This window comes from Danio rerio, chromosome 18, assembly GCF_049306965.1.
Source record: "Danio rerio strain Tuebingen ecotype United States chromosome 18, GRCz12tu, whole genome shotgun sequence".
NCBI lineage: Eukaryota > Metazoa > Chordata > Actinopteri > Cypriniformes > Danionidae > Danio > Danio rerio.
The window spans coordinates 17,971,703-17,983,316 of record NC_133193.1 but is presented as its reverse complement, the minus strand read 5'-3'; the positions used below and the strand labels follow the sequence as shown (position 1 = coordinate 17,983,316).

At 33.9% G+C, this 11,614-nt stretch overlaps 1 protein-coding gene across 1 annotated transcript in view; it reads left to right on the top strand.

The window, feature by feature from the left end:
* The first annotated feature begins 10,074 nt into the window (after positions 1-10,074).
* The window catches only part of mgat4c (mgat4 family member C), a 211,078-nt gene continuing 209,538 nt past the window's right edge, over positions 10,075-11,614 (top strand). The window contains exon 1 of the mRNA XM_021473257.3: positions 10,075-10,400. The gene's annotated coding sequence lies outside the window, so the exon portion shown is untranslated. The remainder of the gene's footprint in view (positions 10,401-11,614) is intronic.

Here is an 11,614-nt window from a genome sequence, read left to right as displayed (position 1 = left end):
ATCCCAAGCGGATCTTAAAGAAACATTTCCACAATAGTTTTGCGCAGGTCTATCTGTGTTTGTTGTTGACAACAGGATGGTTATCGGATACCAGAGTGTTTGTCCTTAGCCTTCCATTCACTCTGTAATTTGCAGACATTGCAAAAATAGGCCAATTGCCTTCATACTCATGATTCTAGCATAACCTTTAACCCAGAACATCCCGACATCTATTCCCTGCTGTGGGTGATGCTCAAGAAGATAAAGGGTAAAAAAAAGGAGCAGAATGACCTGCTAAAATCTGTGGTTAAAGTCATAAAAAATGTAGATCTGTTAAAGGATAAGATCTGCACAGGCTGAAGATGGATGTGCTTTTCCAAACTAAACTTCAGCTCTTTCAACCATTTGAGTTTTAGGTTCATGTAATTGGAAGGCAAATTGCTAATTGAGTTTTAGGTTCATGTAATTGGAAGGCAAATTGCTAATTTAGTAAGATGGCAATGGGAAAGACAATATCCAGACAGTGGTTACAGATCATTAAATATTTTGACTAAAATCACATATATCTTGCTATTTAAAAAAAAAAAGAACAAAAATACTGTCTTACTAATAGCTCATTGTTCTCAAGTAGATAAATGGTCCAAAAATAAATTAACAAACTTCCTTTCTAGTTTAAACTCCCAGTGGGTTTAATAGGAATTGGGTTTATATACTCATGGGACAAAGATATTTTGAAAATGGTCTCCTGGGAGAATGCATGCCATCTTTTTACTTCACTGACTTCTTAAGCGAATAGAGGTTCAAAACGAATCATTCCATAGCTTTCTAGACAAATATAAACCAAGTAAATCAAGACTACATCAAACAAACAGCAGCATTTTGCTGAAAAACTATTGGAAAGGGAATGTGGCTTTGGAGCTGATAAAAGAAGACTGTTTATTTACTATAACTGATAAAATGTGAATAAAATAAGAAAACTGAAACATTCTTTCCTTTTTAAAAAGCAGAAAGTGTGTCTGTATTTGGGATTATGTACCTGAATTTGAACTTTCACTGTTGTACGCTGTTTAGGCATGTAGAATGAAAGCACTGTAGTGTGTTATTTTTGCAGAAAGGTACACTTTGTTACCTAAAATGCTTAAAATTAACTGCCCCGCTCTCAGTTCTCAAACATTTTCTATTTAGTTTATATTCTGACAGCTTCTCTGCACCTGAGTCCTTACGGGATAAAAATGTGTCCAGTGGTTGCACACTTCAAATTCTCAACAGACGCTGAATGTCAGCCAGGTGTTGTTTATCTATTTGATGAACCTGTATTCTGACATATTTGGATAAAAAAGTCCATTATTATATAGGAGGGTTTCACGGTAGTGCAGTGGGTAGCACAGTCGGCTCACAGCAAGATGGTTGCTGATTCGAGCCTCGGCTGGGTCAGTTGGCATTTCTGTGTGGAGTTTGCATGTTCTCTCCTTGTTTGCGTGGGTTTCCTCCAGGTGCTCCAGTTTCCTTCACAGTCCAAAGACATGCGCTTTAGGTGAATTGGGTAAGCTAAATTGTCTGTTGTGTGAATGATTGTGTTTGGATGTTTCCCAGTGATGGGTTGCAGCTGGAAGGGCATCCGCTGTGTAAACATGCTGGATTAGCTGGCAGTTCATTCCACTGTGGTGACCCCCAGATTAATAAAGGGACTAAGCCGAAAAGAAAATGAATGAATGAATGTTATATAGGAAGGAGATGTTTATATTTAGTTGTGGGGCATGAGTATTTGAACAAATCTGACCTCTGTATAAGTTTTTTTTGGTCGACATTTGCAGTGAAACAGTACTCATATTTAAAGGTGGAATAAAATGCATTGGTTCACTGTTCAGTTGTTCTCTGATATCTACATAGTTGTGAGTTAGCTACATTCTCCAGAAATGGTTTATATGCTCTTTATAACCCCTTAAATTAAAATTAATGAAATGGATGTATTTAGAGTTGTTTTGTGGCTTTAATGTATATAAAAGCACAAGTAGGAATTGATATCATTCATTCATTTTCCATCAGGCTAGTCCCTCATTACCACAACAGAATGAACCGCCAACTACTCTACCATATGTTTTATACAGTGGATGCACTTCCAGTTGCAACCCTAGGAAACACACTATCACATTCACACACACTCATGCACTACGGCTAATTTAGTTAATTCAATTCACTTATAGCATATTTTTTTGGACAGTGGGGGAAATTGGAGCACCCGGAGGAAACCCACGTGAACACAGAGAAAATGCGAAGTCCAGACATTAATGCCAACTGGCCCAGCCGGAACTTGAACCAGCGACCTTCTTGCTGTGAGGCAATAGTGCTTATCATTGAGCCATCGTGCTGCCCAGGAATTAATATTAACTTCCACATAAACAGATTAATTTTACAAAGCTTAATGGAATTCTTTTACTTAATTATTTTAATTCGGTCAGAGCTCAGTGATATGATATGATGCATAAACATTCATTTTAAAAAATCATTTAAAAATACTGCAAATTTTACAATATTCGTTTATTTCGGTATGTCCTCCTAGACCAGATTCTGCTGTTGTTGGATATATTTGTTTCACTAAAAATATCCAATCATAAAATCTTTATTTTTAGATCTTGCCATCTCAAATCCCTCTTCTATTTCTTTTTGATAATATTAAATGGTGGTATGTTTGGACACCCCCCAAAAATTTATTAAACAAATAAATTTAAAGAAATTTATTTTAAAATCATTCATAGATTTTTTCCAGTTAAAATTTTTTTTATAGAAGTTCAAGCATGACATCGACGTCTCTTGCTTTTTCTGTGAGACATCTTCTGAGTCTGTTGCTCACTTGTTTTGGGAATGTCCCTTTGTTAAATCTTTCTGGTCTGATGTAAATTTTCTAATTGTTCAAAAGCTTTGTGTTGATTTTCTTTAAGTAACAGACATATTATGTTGGGGTTTTACATTAAAGAAAAACAATACTTTAATTCTATAAAAATTATACTTTTTGTATAGCCCTCATATTATTTATTGTAAAGTCTTTTATAGATAAATGTAAATACTCAATGTAAGCCACTTCTTGTATTTTTTTTAAACAAGAATTTGAACTGTAATTTTACATTTATAATAACAAAGCAGTCAAAAATGTTAAAAAAATGTGCTTTATTTAATATTCACTATTAATTTGGATTATTTTTCATGTGCCCTCTCTTATTTATTTATTTATTTATTTTTTGGTTTCTTCTTTTCTTATTGTCATTCTTTTGTTTTTCCATAATTATATTTATTTAAAACTTGGACATTTCTCTTGTTGCAAAAAATAAAAAAAATAATAAAAAAATTATTCTTTGTACTATACTTCTATTTGTTTGTATTTCTACCTGTTTTAATTGCATGTTGTTATTGCTACAAAAATAAATAAATAAAAAAATCACAATATACATGATAAATTATTCAATTCAATACATCTTTATTTCTATAGCGTTTTTACAATGTGGATGGTCTCAAAGCAGCTTAAAAGTTTAAGTCACTTGAAACTGTCAGTCCAGTTTTCAGATTTGAAGTTCAGTTTAGTTTAGTGTGGTTTAATTTGAAGTGCAAATCCATTTTTTTATGTGCAGCTTCACAAGTTAACAAAAAATCATTTAAAAAGACCGCATGCCTCTTTGGGTGATTTATAATTCATATTGCTTGCATTTCTTCTGCATTTTTCTTGTTTTCAAAATAAGAGTCCCACATACATTATATGAAAGCTGAATATTCAACTATATTACTCTTCACTATCACATCATTCTTATATGCTAAAATGACCACTGTTTACTAAGACTTGTCATAGCATTTATATACTGCTCCTCTCGAATGATTTTAAGTGCGTCTTTTATCCTTACTTCTAAGCTAAATAACCTTTATTTTAAATAACCTTTATAACCAAATCTAAGTTAAGTAAATGCAAATAAAATGTTCCTCCATGTTGTAGCGAAACACTCTCAAACTTGACATAGGATGAGATATTGCAGGCAAAATAAATTATCCACCTGCCCATTTTGAGATGTTGAGATTTTTGGCTTTAAATAAAACACTTTTTTTTCTAATTGAAAGTAAACATTTAAGTGAAAGTTATATTTTATACATAAATTATCTGATTATAATCTGTCCACTAAAGCTGTTCACTGTACTTTCTGAATTATGGTGTTATAAAATTGATTCCCAAAATCTCCTCTGTAAAAATAAAGTGTCTCGTTTGCATATTTAAACATTTTATAGAATTTGTAATGCAGAAAGATGATTTTTTTTTATCTTGTTCACCTGCACTGTCTTGCCTTAAAAATAATATATGCACCAAACCAACATTTTAATGTAACGTATAGGCTCATTCTGAAAATGTAGCCCTATATACATTTCTGGAGATCGCAAATTATGTAGCCATAGCCAAGTATGGCTGCATTTCATCTAACAAATTCTATGGAGTGGTATGATGCCGTTCCTTTTCTCATCAGCTGACTGGTTACCTCCATATAGACGGCTTTTCCACTGTTACCAGTTTGTCCGGTAGCACGTGTATCGGTTGACTTGCATTGGAGACTCAGAGGGGAGTTGACCACAACAATGTGGTTCGAGGTGGATTTGACACTCTCCAGAAATGTATAGGAGTACGTAATCAGAATGACCCTTGGTTGTTTTTATAATACTGTTACGCCCAGTCAATAACTATTTAAACTCATTTGCTCTAGGTTGGATCATTCACACATGTAGTCCATTCATCACAAAATGTCCTTGATGTGCCCAGACCTACTTTCGTTGAACTATTGTGTCTTCGTCTTGAGGATGTATGATTAAAGTTCCTCATTCACAGAGGTCTTTGATTCACGCTGATGACAATGTGATAGCGTGTGGAAATGAATAGTTCAGGCCAAGAATAAAACTGATCTGTTGATTAGATATTTAGGTGGACGCATTCCAAATGAGGCTGTAGGGGGATAAAAAAAATGACAGGACTTTGCAAGGGTGGCCAGTACATTTCGTGATTCACCTATTGGAAAAAAAAAGCAATGATTTTGACTCTGAGGGAGAGGTTGAGAGTGAGAGTACATCAAGTTGCTTTATATTATGCCTATTATGATTTCAGAGCATGAAAGTGTTTATTATATTACAGGGAAGGTTATCAAGCTCCGAGATCTTACTTGTATGCATTACAACAATGAGGTCATTATGCAAATGGATTGCCACAATGTAGTGTAATATTTTAAAACAAGCTATGAGTTGACAAATACCCAGTCATACTTTTCTCTAAGGCAGCCCATTAATGAGATTAAAGTCACCAGAAAATCAAATGGACAATTCTTGTTTCATATATTACAGTATATACAGTTAAAGTCAGAATTATTAGGCTTTCTAAATTATTAGCCCCGTTATATATATCTTTTTTGCCAATTTCAGTTTAACGGATTTTTTTCAACACATTTCTAAACATAATAGTTTTAATAATTTATTTCTAATAAATGAGTAATTTTATCTTTGCTATGATGACAGTACATTATAAATAATAGAAAATTTTCAACATACTAGTCTTCAGCTTAAAGTGACATTTAAAGGCTTAACTAGATTAATTACAGGTTAACTAGGCAAGTCAGTGTATAACAGTGGTATACAAAATATATTTAAAACATTTAAATCTGATTATATTCTAGCCAAAATAAAACAAATCAGACTTACACAAGAAGAAAACATATTATAGAAATGTTGTGAAAAAATCCTTGCTCTGTTGGGAAACATCATGCGGTAAATATTTGAAAAAAAAAATTAAATCACAGAAGGACTAATAATTTTGACTTCAACTGTATATTAGATTTTTTTTTTCATTTTCTCATTCATATAAAACACCCCATTAATCTTTAATCATGAGCATGTCTTCTTGAATGATGTTTATTGGTGCAATGGTGGGACAAACTTGTCACTTATATGAGAGTTGCTGTAGCAGATGACAATGATCCAACAATCCAATCAGTTCAACCCAGGCTCATTATGATTATGTACCGCTATATCCATTTCTGGAGAAAACAAAATAAGTTCAAGGAGCGACGTTTTTTTTGCAGTTTTTGCGAATCCACCAGAGGCCACTGTGTATGCTTTTCAGGTCTCAAATTTATCCTGTGAGTGCCATTTGCGCCTGCTGTTCTCACATAAATCCACCAGAGGCCACTGTTGACTGACTTACTGACTGACCAACCGACCGATCCCCCACCCTCCCCATTCCCTAAACCAAACCAATAGTGTTTTAAAAAGCACCAGCTGACCAGCCCATCCACTTCCCTAAACCCAACCACAGTGTTTTAAAAAGCAATCTACAAAAAGAAAAGCCCTCGCCTGGTTTTTGATGCGTTTTCAGATTTCACCACATTTTTACCCTTGTTATTTACTTGTTTATTTTATTTTTTAGCTTTTGTATTTTTCTTACCTGTATTCTGGAACCATTGGGTATGCTACCATTGGGTAGGCTAAATTGTCCGTAGTGTATGAGTGTGTGTGTGGGTGAATGTGTGTGTGGATGTTTCCCAGAGATGGGTTGCGGCTGGAAGGGCATCCGCTGCGTAAAAACTTGCTTGATAAGTTGGCGGTTCAATCCGCTGTGGCAACCCCGGATTAATAAAGGGACTAAGCCGACAAGAAAATGAATGAATGAAAGTAAAATGGAGGATTATCTTGAAAAAAAAAAAATCAACATGTTGAGTGGACTGAAAAACACAGTCAACCTGACCGATTCGGTTTCATAAGTCAAATTTACGATAGCTCAAACTCAGTTACTCTGGCAACTTGTGCTGGGAAACTAGCCTGGTCCGGGGCAGGTTAATTCTTAGGCGAAGTCAGTATAAAAAATATATATGTATATATGTATGTATGTATATAATTTTATTAATCAGGAGAAATCAACAGAAACATTAAAAACAATTAAATTGAAATGTAATTGTTTGTACATTTGTTGTTTAATATGTATTAAAGATATATATATATATATATATATTCATATATATATATATATATATATATATATATATATTCATATATATATATATGTATGTATATATATATATATATATATATATATATATATATATATATATATATATATATATATATATATATATATRTATGTATGTATGTATGTATGTATATATATATATATATATATATATATATATATATATATATATATATATATATATATATATATATATATGAATATATATATATATATATATATATATCTTTAATACATATTAAACAACAAATGTACAAACAATTACATTTCAATTTAATTGTTTTTAATGTTTCTGTTGATTTCTCCTGATTAATAAAATTATTTAATTTTATATATATATATATATATATATATATATATATATATATATATATATATATATATATATATATATATATATATATATATATATATATATTGCTTTGACACAATCAACATAATGAAAACACAATTATAATATTTTGAAAGTTTTGTCTAATAGCAAAAGTAACAACACAAGTAATATTTTGAAGAGAGAAAGTTAGTTAATGTATAAAACATCTCAGTGGAACTAGTTACTAAATGACAATTAGTTGAAACTACTAATTTTTTACAGTGTGGAAAACTTCTTTTGTTAAATAAAATGTAAAAGACATTTCAGACTGAGATTGTCTGATTTATTTAATACCACAGTGTGGAAAAAAAAACAATTTAAACAATCTAAAAATTTTTACTAATCAAAAATTTAACCTTGCAAACTTGGCACACACAGTCATTATTTTCATTCCTCAAAAGAGCCAACTGTAAATTAAGGCCTCGTAAACAACTACGATGTGCCATGACTTTCTTCAATTAAACAAAGGCAAAACAGAATTTAGTGCATTCGGCAAAAAAACATGAAAAACCCAAGGTGAATGCATTCAAGTTTTTGTGTCATTTTTATCCTTTTATTTTGTTTAGATATTTTAAAGGAACAGCTCAGCTTTATGTGCTTGACTCTGTGAAATAAGTGATTTTCTATGGTCATTCATGGTATTCCATTTCATTATTCATTTATAAGAAACAGTAATGGGTGGCACGGTGACTCAGTGGTTAGCACTGTCACTTCACAGCAAGAAGGTTGCTGGATCGAGTCCTGACTCCTGGCATTTCTGTGTGGAGTTTGCATGTTCTCCCTGTGTTCGTTTGGGTTTCCTTCAGGTGCTCTGTTTTTCCGCACCGTTCAAAGACACGCTATAAGTAAATTAAGTAAACAAAATTTGCCGTTGTGTATGTGTGTAAGGGGCAGCAAGGCGGTGCATTAAGTAATACAATCAGCTTACAGCAAGAAGGTCGCTGTTTCAAGCCTTGACTGGGTCAGTTGGCATTTCTGTGTGGAGTTTGCATGTTTTCTCCATGTTTGTGTGGATTCTCCTGGGTGGAATTAGCCGAAAAGAAAATGAATGAATGAATGAATGAATGAATGAATGAATGAATGTGTGCATTTCCCAGTACTGGGTTGCAGTGGGAAGGTAAAACTTGTGCTGCATAAAACATATGCTTGAATAGTTGGCGGTTAGTGAGCTAATATAATATTAAATCAAAATCAATAAATTCATATTTAATTATGTTGTTTGGGTATCACACTTGTTTTAAACAAACCCAGCTGTTGCCAGATTAAAAATAAAAAAGTATATATACACTTACCGGCAACTTTATAAGGTACAACAGTCCAACTGCTCGTTAAAGCAAATTTTTAATCAGCCAATAGCATGAGAGCAACTCAATGCATTCAGGCAAGTAGACATGGTAAAGATGCACTGCTGCAGTTCAAATCGAGCATCAAAATGGGGAAGAAAGGTGATTTCAAGTGACTTTGAACGTGCCATGATTGTTGGTGCCAGACAAGCTAGTCTGAGTATTTCAGAAACTGCTGATCTACTGGGATTTTCATGCACAACCATCTCTAGGGTTAAAGAGAATGGTCCAAAAAAGAGAAAATATCCAGTGAGCGGCAGCTCTGTGGGTGCAAATGCCTTGTTAATGCCAGAGGTCAGAGGAAAATGGGCAGACTGGTCCAGCTGATAGAAAGGCAACAGTAACTCAAATAGCCACTCGTTACAACCGATGTATGCAGAAGAGCATCTCTGAATGCCCAACACGTCCAACCTTGAGGCGGATGGGCTACAGCAGCAGAAGACCACACCTTTGGGATGTGGTGGAATGGAAGATTCGTATCATGGATGTGCAGCTAACAAATCTGCAGCACCTGTGTGATGTTATCATGTCAATATGGGCCAATATCTCTGAGGAATATTTCTAGTATCTTGTTGTATCTAAGGCAGTTCTGAAGGCAATAGGAGTCCAAAAAAAAAAAAAAAAAAGTGGCCGGTGAGTGTATCCACATATCATCCAATTTCTTGTCTCCATATTTTTTTTTATCCCATAATTGTCTGTCTGGTTTTAACTTGTCACTTCCTAGCACAAGCTTCGCATTCAGATTTTAACCGAAAATATTTTGCATTCTGTTACTTTAATTATGTGGGACATAGCGTGTATTAAGTTGAACAATGTAGATTGGTTATTGCAGAAACCAGATATAAATATTCGGACTTTATACAGTAAAATTTATATATATATATATATATATATATATATATATATATATATATATATATATATATATATATATATATATATATATATAGGCTATATATATATGTAAATATATTTTTAATTACTTATTATACCTTAAAGCATACGCAGTAGGCTAAATTCAAAAATCCATTCAAATATTTTTTGGCTAAAACGTTTCAAATTAACTGTTTAAAACATGTTACGTGTTTTGCCTCATCATTTACTACGATTCTTATTTTTTCTACTCCTTACGCGTTTGTTAAACATTTTTTGAATTACTATTGCTCTTTTGCCTCCCCATTGTAATTAACAGCAAGTATGCTGTTATGTCACTGGCTGAGATTTAACAGCCTGTTGTTTTCAGTATTCGCTGTGTTTCTCATCATCACATTGGGTGACTGCTCTAGGCTGCTTCAGGTCTCACCGCGATCCAGCATCTCGGCGGCTGCGCTCACATCCTCAATCGGCATGAGAGGGAGGACGCAGCGGCTGCGTACAACCGACTGCGCCGCGACAACTACAACACGAACCAGCTTTCTGCCAATGTAGGAAACAGCGCCGGGATCCTTATTGTTTGTTTCTATTACCACGGGACTGTCAACGTGGCTGGAAAAGACGTCAGACAATCTAGTGAGCTGCCTACCTAGACAGCTTTTTTTTTGGCGTCATACCGCGTTCGTGCGCGCTCCGGGCAGCATTCATTTACCGTCGCTGTCCACACACACATGTACAGTATGTGTGAACGTGCGGAGAAGTTGAAGATGACACTCTGAATCGTCTAGGCACGGTAAGAACGCTCATTTATTACGGAGGAATTCAAATACAGTCAGCAACTTGGTCTTTGTTAAGAATCATGTAGGGGAATCGCACCTGTGCATGTGCAATCTTCCCATCAAAACAATCTAGCGTCGTTTTGCGCTGGTCTGTGTTGTGTTTTAAGCCTTAAAGTTGTCAACTGTCTTTTTCTGTGGACGCTGTTGACATCTGGGGTATTTAAAGAGAAATAATAGGTGAGTCAACCGGCATAAAGTAAGGACAGATATAACCTACATGTGTCATGCTGCCCTTAAGGCATTGAAAGCTTGGTATGCTCTAATGGGTGAGATCTATTTAGAGAATCTGAACTTTATGGAAAGCTGTGGGGCTCTGTATCTGGTTTATTTCAATCATTATTATGTACGTGGTTTAAGTGTAGAAAGTCAATGTAGTGTGAGAGAACTGCTTCAATGGATGTTTTAGAATATTTCAGACACACATCTGACTGTGAATGATGTGGCCGTGGCTTAGCAGGGGCTTAACTTTTTATATGAGTTTGTTCGCACTGAATCAATCAGAATTTAAAATGATTGTAGGCTAATATGTTGTTGCAGAATATCTAAGCAGTTTTAGACTTCCTGTGGTGTTGGGGTCATAAATAACACCAAAAGTGATAAGTGACCATATATTTTAAACGAAATGAAAACATTGTATTTCAATATGTTCTGTTAGCTTGTTATTGTTGGTGGCTGAGGGTTTTTTTCATCATGAAGAAGATGACAATTTAATTAAATTATTTTTTAGCAAAATATATGTGGCTTAACAGGGGCTTGACTTTCAAATGGGTTAGTTTGCACTGAATAGACCAGAAATTAAAATGTTTGTAATTTGTTGTACAGTAGCAGAATATCTAAGCAGTTTTAGACTTCCTGTGGTATTAAGAGTCAGAAATAACACCAAAAGTAATAAGTGACCATATATTTGAGTGTGATGAAAATATTTTATGTATTTCAAGATGTTGTGTTATCTTTTTATAGTTGATGACTGAGTGATTATAAAGAAGATAACAATTTAATGAAAGATTTTTTTTGTGAAATGTATGTGGCTTAACAGGGGCTTGACTTTCATGTTGGGTTAGTTTGGACTAGATCAGACTTTAAAACGTCTGTAATTTGTGCAGCTGAATATTTAAGCAGTTTTAGAAGTCCTGTTGTGAATTGTGAAAATTATAACTTGGACTGGGGA